Genomic DNA, 13,425 nt, shown 5'->3' with positions numbered 1-13,425 from the left:
GCTTATGCTCCGATAGAGCTACCAAAGTGTCAACGAACAAATAGATAGAGGCATTTGTATTTCTATTTACGATAGTTCGGCTCTACGGTTTGTATTTCAATACCTCAATTTTTTTTTTTGCTCTGCACTTTGCCTTTTCGCGGAGGCAAGCAGAAGGCAGCCCTTTAGGTGTTCATGTTCTGTAAGGATGGCGCCCATGAAAGAATCTTTTGTGGCATTGATTTGGTTTTCTGATTACATAACAGAGAAAGGCTATACCAACGCGAAATTTCCATAACAATGAATATAATTTTATTTAGGTTCCGTTCTTCCTCAGCGTTTTTCTTGCGGCGCGCACCCTTCAAGAGGGAGATTGAGTTATTGATCAATTCGCTCTCGCCCTACCATAAGCTTGCCATCCCGGTTAGCTATATTGGTAGAGCGACTGCTTCGGTGAAACGGTGGTCTCGGGTTCGAACCCCGGACCAGGACGAATTTTTCTTTAACTGCGAAGTTTCTGAGCTTTCCTTTGTAGCCGTGTGGCTGCGCTTGGGTGGATGCCAATGAGTAATTACTCCCTTATTACAAATCTACTCCACCTTGGGGGATTCCCCTAAAACATTTGGTCAACACTGTTCGCACTTCTAGTTATCGATCAATTCGCTCTCGCCCTACCATAAGCTTGTCTGACCAACGTGCTCATCAGTTATTGGTGTGTTATGACCAGGGTGTCGAACCGGCATTTTTTCGGATTCGGTTCGGGTTCACGCCTTTCGGGTTCAGTTCCGGGTTCGGCTCCAGAGGGCCATTTCGTTCCGGTTCGAACCGGTTCGGAACGTCCCGAACCGGTTCGAACCGGTTCAAACGGGTTCAGGACAAAAAAATTGAACGCAGATGAGTTTGTCAACCCTGCTATGCGTTTTCATTTTTCCGGCACATCGGTATACATAATAAAAAATGCAAATATCTGTTTACAAGAACATAAAACTGGGCTAGCTGGTAAGAGTTCATGCTTAAGCAGCGCAATAAACAGGACAAAGGAAGACTGGAGACGACACAGACGCTGACTAACAACTGGTTGTTACATTCTAGGAAAAGTGTATGAAGGCGCAGGACACAGTGAACAATGCAAAAAAAAAAGAAGAACAAAGATTAAAACTAAAAAAACATACTGCGCATGACCAGCATAGTCGAGTCATGACATCTTTTTCAACGAAATACGAAGAATATATTCCATAGTAGACAGCAATTCCCTATCTTCTGGACCTCACACAGTTGTATGACCAGGAAGGAAGCTGATGAGTGTGTTGCCTCACCATCTATCAATTTGGTAGATAAGGAGTAAGGCTTTCTTGGCAACCGTGTGAGGTCCAGGAGATAGCGGATTGCTGTCTATTATGGAAGATAGTCTTAGAATTTCGTAAAAAAAACGTCATGACTCAACTGTGGTGTGCATGCGCAGTATGGTTTTATGCGAAGCATACTACTTTAGCTACCACTTCAGCCCTTCACCGTGGTTATGCGCCTCCAAATCACGTGATACATGACGTCACACCACGTGACACGATGACGTCACGACAGTGGAGAAACGGGGGCCCACCTCGCGCCGTCGCTGTGGTTGTGCGCCTCCAAATCACGTGGTACATGACGTCACACCACGTGACACGGTGACGTCACGACAGTGGAGAAACGGGGGTCCACCTCGCGCCGTCGCTGTGGTTGTGCGCCTCCAAATCACGTGACACGATGATGCCACACCACGTGACACGATGACGTCACGACAGTGGAGAAACGGGGGCCCACCTCGCGCCGTCGCTGTGGTTGTGCGCCTCCAAATTACGCGACACGATGATGCTTCGCATTCTCCAGGCTTAACCAAGTTAAGCCTCAGCCATTTTTTAAGTTTTAACCTTTGTTCTTCTGTTTTTAGGGTTGTTCCTTGAGTCCTGCGCCTTTATATACTTTTCCCAGAATAAAATAACCAGCTGTTAGTCAGCGCTCGTGTCGTCTCCCGTCTTTCTTTTGTCGTGTTTACTGCGTTAATTACGCATGAAAAATTGTTCAATGCGAGATGTTCTCACTTTACCCCTTTTACTTATTGTCCGCAGCAAAGACGAATTTACGGCAAGAGCCGCAAAATCAAATGAACTCGAAATTGATGAAAATCGGCTATGTATACGCTATAATCCACCTTATGAGGTGTAAGGCGAAAAGCCGGTGGATTTTCAATCTACAAGATCCTCCTGCTTGAGCAATTTGGGAGACCCCGTTGCGCGAGTAATAGGTCTCTTTTGCAGCTTGAGTCAGTTGGGACTTTCTCGTACGCAGTGGAATTACGGGGCCCCAAGATTGCCGACGCACGCGCCCTCTACGTTCCCGCGCATTACTGAGAAAAGAAACTGCCATGTATCGGTACCTACATACAGACGGGCACCTTTCCGTCGCCCCGAAAGCGACTTGCCAGTCACCCCTCCTTTTCTAAATGGTAAGAAAATGTGCGAGAATCCCTCCACCGCCCATCTGCCGCCCAACGAGAGCCTCGTGGGAGCACAGGCTCTCCCTAACATGCAGAACTTACCAAACATATTTTATTTAAATCACCTATTCGACATCAGCGCCGCCGCGGTGGCTCAGTGGCTATGGTGCTCGGCTGCTGGCCCAAAAGACGCGGGTTCGATCCCGGCCGCGGCGGCTAGAATTTCTTTGGAGGAGAAATTCTAGAGGCCCGTGTGCTGTGCGATGTCAGTGCACGTTAAAGAACCGCAGGTGGTCGAAATTTTTACGGAGCCCTTCACTAGGCGTCTCTCATAGCCTGAGTCGCTTTGGGACGTTAAACCCCACAAAACCAAAACCACAAAACCAAACTATTCGACATCACCTTTGTGACTCACGTTATATATTCCGAACCCATATACCTCAGTATCTTCAAAAACACAGCTAATCGTGGCTTCTCACTATAGTACAGTAAGAAATTACGACATTGATTTATGATGATGTCGTCAACCTCCTCTCTTCTGATAAAATAGTATCATAAAAAAACGCACGCTTGGATGGGTTGAGAACGCTTCGTTTTTGTACGGACACAAAATGTCAACAGCCCCGCCGCGGTGGCTCAGTGGTTATGGTGCTCGGCTGCTGACCCGAAAGACGCGGGTTCGATCCTGGCCGCGGCGGACGAATTTCGATGAAGGCGAAATTCTAGAAGCTTGTGTACTGTGCGATGTCAGTGCACGTTAAAGGACCCCAGGTGGTCGAAATTCCCGCAGCCCTTCACTACGGCGTCTCTCATAGCCTGAGACGCTTTTGGACGTTAAAATCCAATAAACCAAACCAAACCAAAGAAATTGGCAACATATTTGTTGCGACGTTGAGCTGCAGCATTCTTGCAAGTGCAGCATTGTGCGAAGAAGGAGATATACTTGCACTGCATTGAATGTTTGAGACTTTTCCTGGGGCGCTATCAAAGGGAACCTTTGCGTCAACAGAATTTTTTGCGCCCTTGATAGAGTGATAAAGAGTGGTTAATCTGACGTGCACCATTTGTCCACCAATTTGTTTCATGCATTTATTTTCAAAACTACAAACAACCCCTTTCTGGCAGCTATGCTTTCTGGGCGTGATCACTAACGCCTGCCAGCGAGCGCCTACATTTCCGCATTGCCCTTTTGATTATCTGGTATTTAATTTTTTTTTATTAGTGAATCTCCACCGTTGCCAAGAACCCGCCTTTCGTTGCTTATTTCCGTCGCTGCGAACAAGAATATGCGGATTCCAAAAAAAAAAAAAGAAGCCGCACCAATTTATGCATCCTCCTTTTGGTAATACTAGTATTAATATCGCAGGTTTAACGTGTCGAGTAGACATTGAGGCTATAGGATAGACGGTGTAGTGGAGGGCTCCAAATTAACGGAGATCAGCTGGGGATTTTCGGCGTGCGACAGAGCACGCTGGTTTTTGTATTTTTAGAATCAGCAGCCGAGCTCCACAGTCATTCAGCCATTTTTTTTCTTTGTTGCCCTGCATCGTGAGGGGTTTTATTTAGAACCTGCTGACTGAGACAATGAGCGCCTACAAAAGTATATGTTGCACTACCCACTGCGGTGGCTCAGCGGTTACGGCGCTCGGTTACTTATTCGGTGTATCCGGGTTCGAACCCGGCCCCCGGGGACACGTTTCGATGGAGGCGAAGCGCAAAAGGCACCGTGTGCTGCGCGATGTCGGTGCACGTTAAAGGGCAACTGCGCCACTTTTTGAGAATATCGAGATACTCAAGCATTCAAATCTATATAGGCTGTAGGTAAAACATTCTAAGTTTTTTTGCACTACCATTTAAAATAGTGACGTAATCGACGATTAAATTTTGCACTTTTCAAAACAATGGAGGAGCGCGGGGAAGTATAGTGTGACGTCAAGGAAGGTATGATTTCGAATTAGCGTTTCCGTCAGCCACGCCCTGCCGTGCCTCGTTGGACGCGGCCAAACAACGTTCGGCGGGCTTTGCCTTCGGTGGCATTGGTTTTTTTCCTTCAAAGCAGGCGTTTATGCGGTGGAAACGTACCGCTACCTTCGATGACGTCATCATGTGTCCCCCACTTAGCGTTGTACGCTGCAGAGAAGCTTGAAGGCCGTTCCAATTTTAATTGGTGATTACGTCAGCGTTTGAAATGCTAGGCCAAAAGGACTTCGCATACTTTACCTGGAAATTTCACACATTCGACCCTTTTTAGCTCGTCGATTTCTAAAACCTATGCAGTTGCTCTTTATTGAGGATCCCCAGCTGGTAGAAATTATTCCGGAGGCCTCCCCTACTGCACCTGTTTCTCTTTTTTCTTTCACTCCCACCTTCCTCCCTCTCTTACGGCACGGTTGAGGTGTCCATCAAGAAGTGAGACAGGTACTGCGTCATTTCCTTTCCTCAAAAACCACCATCACAACGTTGTTGGATCCTCGCGCTAATATTTCATCTCTTTGTGAGAAATGACGCAAATAAAAGGAAGGCATTCTCAATCAGTGCTTAAATGACTATGATGATGATGAACACGTTTATTAAAGCCACAATGCCTTAGTTGAAGGGAAGGCTTATCGGGTCCCTAGTCCTGGACGCTGTTGGTAAAAGCCGCTGTCCGTGCTCTGGCGACGAGGGCTCGTTGTTCCTCGAGGTCCGAGCTGGACAGGGCCGCCTCCCAGCCCTCCCGCGTTGGCTGATTTATGATGTCAATGCTGTCATTTTTCTGACAAGCCCATACCATGTGGTAGAAGTTTGCCTTCTGGCCACAAAATTTGCACTGTGCCGAAAAGGACTCGGGCTCAATGGCGTGAAGCGTAGCTGAATTATTGAAAGACAAAATTTGCAGCCTGCGAAGGTGACATTCCTCTGATTTACTGAGACCCTTAGCGGGCCTCGGGAGACACCCAGTTTTATTGCGTGTTTCTCCTTTCAAATGACGCCATAGATATTAGAACACATGGATCACCGTGTGGTATTCGCCTATTGCCACTAAATAATTTAGAAACTAATTTTTTCATCTATGCTGTCCCGGTTTCATCAACCGAATAATGGCTGTGATGTGAATAAAGCTAAGAAAGGCTGTGATACGAAGGCTGTGAAAGAAAGGCTGTGATACGAAGAAAGCTAAAAACTGCCCCAGCACACATGAAAAAATTGGCTTACGAAACTTGTGTGCGGTCTTTACTTGAATATGCTTCAGTCGTGTGTGACCCGTACATGAAAAAAGACATAATGGTCCTTGAAAAATTCAATAGGAAAGCGGTTAGGTTTATATACAGAAAATACAAAAGGGAAGACTCTCCCTCGCAGTTAATGAGGTCAAATAACATTCCTACACTAGAAATCCGCCGAAAGATTAATAGATTGGTTGGTCAAATGTTTAGGGGAATCCCCCAAGGTGGAGTAGATTTGTAATAAGGGAGTAATTACTCATTGGCATCCACCCGAGCGCAGCCATACGGCTACAAACGAAAGCTATACAGCTTTCTCAGAAACTTCGTAGTTAAAGAAAAATTCGTCCTGGTCCGGGGTTCGAACCCAGGACCACCGCTACACGGCAGGAAATAAGCTTTATCGAGCGTGCACCGCCCGAGCGCCGAAGTGCCGCTCTGCGTGACTGCGCATGCGGCATTCATTTTGGCTCGGTTATCATGAGCAAAGATCACTTCTTTTTATTACTTTTTTTATGTCTGCGATGGTTTGTCCAAAGGAGGTCGGGGGAACAATAGATGATAGCGCTGCTTTTAGCGAGTAATTTTGATGGTCCGTGACAGTCCGCTGAACCCCCCTAATACTGTAGAATGGGAACGGCCCAGCACTCTCGTTATCAGTCTCTTCGCCACCCGCAGCGCCACGCGTTGCCATTCCGGCGCTCCGGAGTTCCGTCATGTGTGCTAATATTTTTTACTCGCGACTGTACCTCCTCATTGTAGTGCGCACTTCGTGATTTATCGCCTCTGTGCTAAGGCTACATTCCTTGCTTGAGGCCGCATAAATCCTTTCTCCAGCGATTTGTGGAACTCCTGTTTTTCTTCTCTTCGCAGTAAACGTTACGGCGGTTTTTCGTGAGTACTTTTCTCCTTCTGTTTTCAAGCGTAGTGGGATTCTAGAACTCTCTATTACTAGTAAACTTCACCTTAACCACCACCCATATTTCGTGTTTTTTACTCTAACATTCAGAAATTATTCAATTTGTCATTCTACCCATCCAAGTTCACTAGATCGATTTAGTGTTGTCAAATATGAAGAAGAAGATATCAATCATTTTTGGATGGTTCGATGTTACAATGTCTCCACACGTGAATCCTGGCATCTAAGCCATGGTTTCATAATGCGTGCTTGCCTCTCGGTTTTATCGCTTTATTCTCATTGAACAAGCAGATGAGTACACTGCCTGCGTTCTTACTGTATCCACAGCTGGTTCTGTTATTTTATGAAAATACTCAGCAATTTTTTTAAGAATTACGGACAGCTGCTAGACAACGATGCACCGCCCTCCGTGGTATGACGCTTCAGTGCAGTATGTCGCCTTTTTTTGGTTCAACTAATCATGCAAATTACAAACTGCATCCTCCACTGGATTTGGGTTCTTGGTGACCTCCCGCATGCGACAAACGCTATGGCGCCTTCATACCGCGCCTGAGATTTATTCCAAGGCCATTCAATTTTAAAGATGGGCGTCCATAGAAAAGGCACACCTGTAGACCCCTTTTTGCAACAAAAACACGATGTCTGAAGAATATTCAGCACCAACAACTTTTCAAGCGGTTTCAAGCTGAAGAGTGACTTTTTTTCTTTTTTTTATTGTCGCGCTTGTTAGCTGTGAACGCACCTCAGGCTATGACGTTATAAGCTAAAGCATCCCGAGGTCCTATACGTTTTAAGGTTATATGCTGCTCAAGAGGAACTTCGCGTATTTACGTCTCTCATTATTTTGACGCGCGGGAGGATAGATGGAATTGCGATTTGAAAATCTTTGACGGGGTCGCAAATTATGCGCTCTTTAGGTCAGTCATTAGGAGGAAAGCGAGGCGGATTTGCCTCCGTGCAGTAGTGATCAAAAAGGATCGCCGTATCCCTACTCTGTAGAGTTAAGGACGTTCTCAAGTCAAACCTGATCTAGGTTCATTGATATTTTAATAAGTCAATAATTGAAGTCTTGAGATTGTAGTGATAGTCCACGTGTTGACAAAACAGATGAACTAGTTTACTTTCCCGAAATTCTAATAGCCTTTCTCGTCGTAGCGGGGTGTCGCAGTCAGGGGTGCGATTGCAGATGCGGCGGTTGTATTTAAATGCCGGCGAAACGCTAGAAGCTCGTGTAATATAGCGATGTCAGTGCAAGTAGACTTCCAGGTAGTCGAAGTTGTCCGGAGCTCTCGACTACGGCCCCTCTCATAGCCTGAGTCGCTTTGGGATGTTAAAACCCATAACCCAAACCAGCCAACCTGCCTCTTGGGTGTTTCTAAAAGAAAGTTTCATAGGTCTTGCCAGGTACACCTTTATTTATCAGAAATCCTACGCGTAGATTCCTTTCCCCAGTCAACTGAAACAGATAAAAATATGACACTTAATAAGATTTCATTCACATCATCTCTTCTTAGTACCCCGCAAATCAAATGGCAAGCACATAACGCACGAATGCTACTTGGATAGTACTACTAAGCTAGCCTCGCTGAATAAGGCTTCCTCGTTAAACGTTATCAGAGTCTGCTTTGAATTGCAGCCTGTCTCGATGTAGTGATTCTTAGCGTCGACTCTTACGTCCCGGCTCTAACTGCGGCCTCATAGAGCTGTTAGGCGGCCACTGGAAATTGAAGGTAGAAGTAATAGGAAGATTAATCAAAAGGTGGCTACAAAATACTACACCTGGTTGGCCACCTTCTGCTGTGATGAGGAGCCACCGAGGTATGTCTTCTTTTCAGCGAATCTTTCCTTTAGTAGAAAGAGATAACTGAAGCTGTACAATTTTTTTCCTGGCGGTTTCCTTCCTCGAGACACATGCATTACTGTCTAGCAATTACTATTTCACAATAAGCTGGTCTATCCGTTCACTTTAACCAGCACGTCAGGAAGCTGAAGGTCAGCATAGCTGCAGATATTGCGATGACATCATGCTTTTTCACTTTTTTCTTTGCTTTGCGTTTTTCCTTTCTCTTTTGCGAAACAACTTTAAACGTAACACTCGCTGCAATAACACGCATGACGGTAGCCAACAGTAACCGAAATCAAGGAACATAGGGGAAGTTTTTCTTTTTTTGCATATATAATTCATGGTGTTCATCAGTGGGAGATTACTAGGGTGATTATTCGCTTAAAAGATAATTGATTAGAAAGGAGAAGAAAAAACAACCACATGCCGACGATGGGATCCAAACCCATGACCTCCCAATTTCACGTCCGGTGCTCTACCAACTGAGCTACGGCGACAGCTGTCTAATCTGCTTTCAGGGGCATTTATGTGTAGCCTAAGCGACCCTTGAGGGAGCTCACCAGTGCCACCCTCGCCCATAGCGACGGACGTAGTACGTCCTGCATTACAGCAATTTCCGCATAGGCATGTGAACTAACGGTGAGGGCTGAAGCTCTGCGAGAACTCTCCTATACTACTTACGGAATCAAGAGTGCCGGAATCGAGGCCCTCGTTATATAATGACCAGACAAGGGAAGGGAAAAGAGGGGCTCGTTATGACATACATAGCGGAAGTCAACAGTCAAAAGTAGCATAGGGGATGTTTTTCTTTTTATATATAATTTGTGCTGGTCATCAATGGGAGATTACTTGGATTACATGCAATATGTTTAGGAAACACAAGAGCTCTTAGTTAGCTCTTAGTTAGGAAGATGAACAGACATTTGCTGGCACGTTATATCGGAGAAGTGAACAATTTTCCGGTGGGAATGGACTGGATTCAGAAAAACGAAACGTAGCATGCCGAAGTAGAGAGTGGGCAGATGATGAGATGCAGCGGTAGGTGTTAGGAACTGTTAGGGGACACCGTTAGTTTGTTGTTCCTTTTTTCCTTTCGTTCTTATATTATGTAGCATATAACCACTCCTATCCAGGCCCTATTTGGGCTGCTAGTAAAAAATAAATAGATAAATAAATCAAGCACAGTTGTTATCTTCCTGGAGTATGCGTAAAGATACTGACCACTAGGATGTATTGATGAGGTATTAGCCGGTCTCTAATTTATCAGTACCCAAAATGAGAGGAAAGATACAACTGTTTGACACAGATGTCTATAACGTTTGCATTATTTTATTTCTGCATACGATTATGATCATGATAAGCTAAATATAAATGACTCCCTTGAAGAGTGTTGGGTGTAGTAGATGCCCTTTGTATTCTGAATATCATTGCATTTGAGGTTCGCCAACAACGGCTATGTGTACATTGCCCGTGAAATTAAAGTAAAGCATTATTGGCTTTTAGGTTCTCACATGAATATATCTTTTTTCTCCATAGATCTGTACAAAATGACATTCTCATCAACGGTGAGTTTTACAACTGCGTTTCAACGTAAGAATGAATTACAGCTGTGATCACGTGGATAATTTAGACTATTTTTTCAATAGTACCTTACGTTTCATTCAGCATGCGTCCTCTAGTTAAACATTTCACTCAAGGAGTGTGTAGAACAAATTTTTAAACCATCGATGAAACGTTCATGCAGAGAAGAGGTGGACAAGAAGGTTGTATTTGCCACAAAGTGTTCGATTTCAGTCCTCTTCAAAAAAAGCAATGTTTTCACCTATCCTGTGAGACAATATTCTCCTGTACCTTATGGCAAAAATTTAGGCCTAAAATACACGTTTAACCACTCCAGACCGCATTTAGATGATCAACAGATTTTATTGTTTTTGGCCACGTAACTCACAAAACACCACCATGAGGTTCGTGTGAAAAAAATCTGCAAATGGTATGAAAACCAGCGTAAGCACTTGTCTTGTCTTTAGAGATCCTTCGCACAGTGACAGCTACCTTCGGCAGCACTAAAATATATAATTTCGATAGAGAAACGACACCTTTCTGCTACGATTACCAATTTATTTCAGCTTGAAGCGTGGAATGCTTTTCCAACAATTTTCATTTTTACTCAAAAAATGCGCATAGCATGAAAACCGGGAATAGTACAGAGTTCCGCAAATCGACTAGGGTGAAGCTGAGACGATATCCTTAGAAAGCGTTTTTGTTACCTCCTAAAGGGAACAATTGCTTACGAGGATAAGATGATTTCGCACAAAATAGCCGAGGCCCTGACAGCGATTGTTCTTAACCTCATGCCTTACATGCCTTCTTTGACCAGCTACAAACTGCGTATTCATTTTGCGCGTGTGGCAAGAAGAAACGGGAGCTAAGGCTTGCATGCCTTCCTTCTGGACACAGCATTATATCTACATATGTTACTGTTACGGTCCGGTTTGAAAGATGAGCTTAAAGCATGATTGCTGAAGCAATGCTTTACTCTCCACACTGCTGAAATAATCTGTGCGCCCCAATTTTCTTTATAGCTTGCTTTGAAAGCTATAAAATGTCCTCTGCACAACGTGTCGTTCGTAATTTCCTTAATTACTGTGGCACTCCACAACACAACCGTATTATGTCCAAGCATTCCACAAAGAAAAAAAGTAAAAAAAGACTGTATCACGTGGTTAAGCAAACTTCGGCTGTCTCAAACTGTGGTCCATTCTACAGCCGATGACTATGCTGTCCATTGAGGACAGCCGTTTGGCGCTATACTGTCATTCCGCCAAATTTAAGCATAGGGAGGTGTCAGGGCATCAAAAGGCTCACTACTTACCTGAAATGTTTTTGTAGAGGCTCATAAAAGCAAAGGTTAACATGAGGGAATTCCTCTTGTCATTTTCCTCGTGTTTTTTGGGCGCACACTGAAACTATCATGGAAGATATAATGAGTTGTGTTCCTTTTCTATTCTTCAATTTTTCAACTTTAAATGAAGTGAGAATGGGGTGAAGAGTTCTGCAACATTCAACTTCAATAAACTTCACCTGAATAGACATGCTATTTAGAGGAACCTTAGGCGAAGAACCTACCGAAACTGCATTGCATCTATTAGAAAAGTGTGTGTTGAGCGATTGCATTTTGACGGATGTTTTAGATTAGGGAAGAATTCCAAAAACAAAAAAGTCCTGTCACCAAGTCACAGTAGGCCATTTGGGCGGCTATGGTAAAATTTACGCTACACAACGTCAGCACAGTACATTAGAGAAGGTTTACCTGAGCTCTGAATATTATGAAGATAAGGGCATGACCAAGGGCCACATGGAGGGCAGCAACTGCGGATAGCACTGCACTTTCTGTAAAACGTCCAATATGTGACTTTAGCACTGCTTGTGTGGAAGGCATGGCGTACAACTCTAAGGATACTGACATCACAGTCGTATAAGTACCGGAAGAGTGCCTTTTATTTGAAATTGACAGTTGAATTTCAGCTTGGGCAGGGATATTGTGCTTCCGTAATTTCAAATCTTTACTTTGGACAGCGTATCAGACCTTAGTAAGATGCACAAATTTCCACACAAACTCATCCACTTCAAAATGACGGAAATAACTAATCACAAAGTTGAGAAGAAAGCCGCTCCTACGGCGTAGTGTGCAGTGGGTACGGACAGTATTCATTGTTCTGAAATATTTGTGAATTTTTATATTGCACTTCAGCAGAATACTTCGGAGGGTGGTTATCTAAGCTGAACGAACTCATGCTGATCCAAACACTTTTTCCTCTTCCTTGAATTTCGATAATATGGTATCACATGTATCACGTAGGAAAGAGGAATAACTTTTGGAAGTCGTAAAGGTTGAGCAATCGCTTTTTCTAACATAAAAAAGTAGGCAGTTGGTTTGCAGCTGATATATTTCGGCCATGCTTTGCTTAGTGCCCACATCATCTTGCGACTTAACACTCCCATCGATATATTTATAATGGGTAAGAATAAACGACTCCATCATGAGAGCTTATATGCATAAGTGAATCGCATGCTACCCAGATTACGGACTGCACTTGCTTGCGCGTTAAACTTTGCAACAGAATGAATTTTATTCATGTTACTATTCTTCTAAACTGGCATTGCAAGTGTGCAATGAAAGAAAGACGTTTTTTTTTACTCTGTAAACGCAACCACAATGAGTAAATGGCTTAAACAACCGATACTTCTTCATTGCATCCCCCCGAACCTGTTCGAGGACCCTTCAACGTTTCGTATTAGGTGTCCTAAAAATTTCAGTCGCAAAATTTCGCATCAGTCCGCATATCAAAGTTCTATCATCACAGCTTAACCATAGAGAGGCAAAATGATAAGGGGCCGTCGTACAAATTTCTATTACAAATTATAGAAGATACTTTACAATGACGGTTGCTTGTTTTCCTACCTTTGCACTTTAGGAGGCACTGGTCACAGGAATCGAAAGCGTTATCCGTTCTCCCGCACTTGTTATTTTCAAAAGGTGCACACCACCTTTGTGCGTAGTCGAAGTACCAGGTCAAGTTACTCCTATCGCAACTTCTTGGACGTGGTACATAGAAGCATGCAGGCTCGGCCTCTTTTTCAGCTGCGGATAGAAAGAAATGGCAATACAGCCGGTCGTATATTAATGTTTATGAGCAAGAAGCGCTGAGTGCTTGAAAACAGTGACAACGACGCGTCTGTAAAAGGCCGCGTGGTTGCATGTTTGAAGAGTCATATCATGAAGCATTCTTGGTTTCACTCTCTATCGACGCATTATTGGTGACCGCAATCAAATATACACCTCTGACTTGTGTGGATCACCTGTGAATACACAATTTTTAAAAACAGACTTTTTGAGATACATGAGTGCTTTCTTCAGCATAGTATCGTAAAAGGTCTAGTATATGAGGATAAAGCTAGGACGTGCAAATTAGCAGGCCGTTTAACTGATATTAAATAGTTAACT

The sequence above is a fragment of the Amblyomma mixtum genome, chromosome 8, assembly GCF_055824585.1.
Source record: "Amblyomma mixtum isolate Tamu chromosome 8, ASM5582458v1, whole genome shotgun sequence".
Classification (NCBI taxonomy): Eukaryota; Metazoa; Arthropoda; class Arachnida; order Ixodida; family Ixodidae; genus Amblyomma; species Amblyomma mixtum.
The sequence above is the reverse complement of the archived record's forward strand: the minus strand, read 5'-3'. Positions refer to the sequence as shown.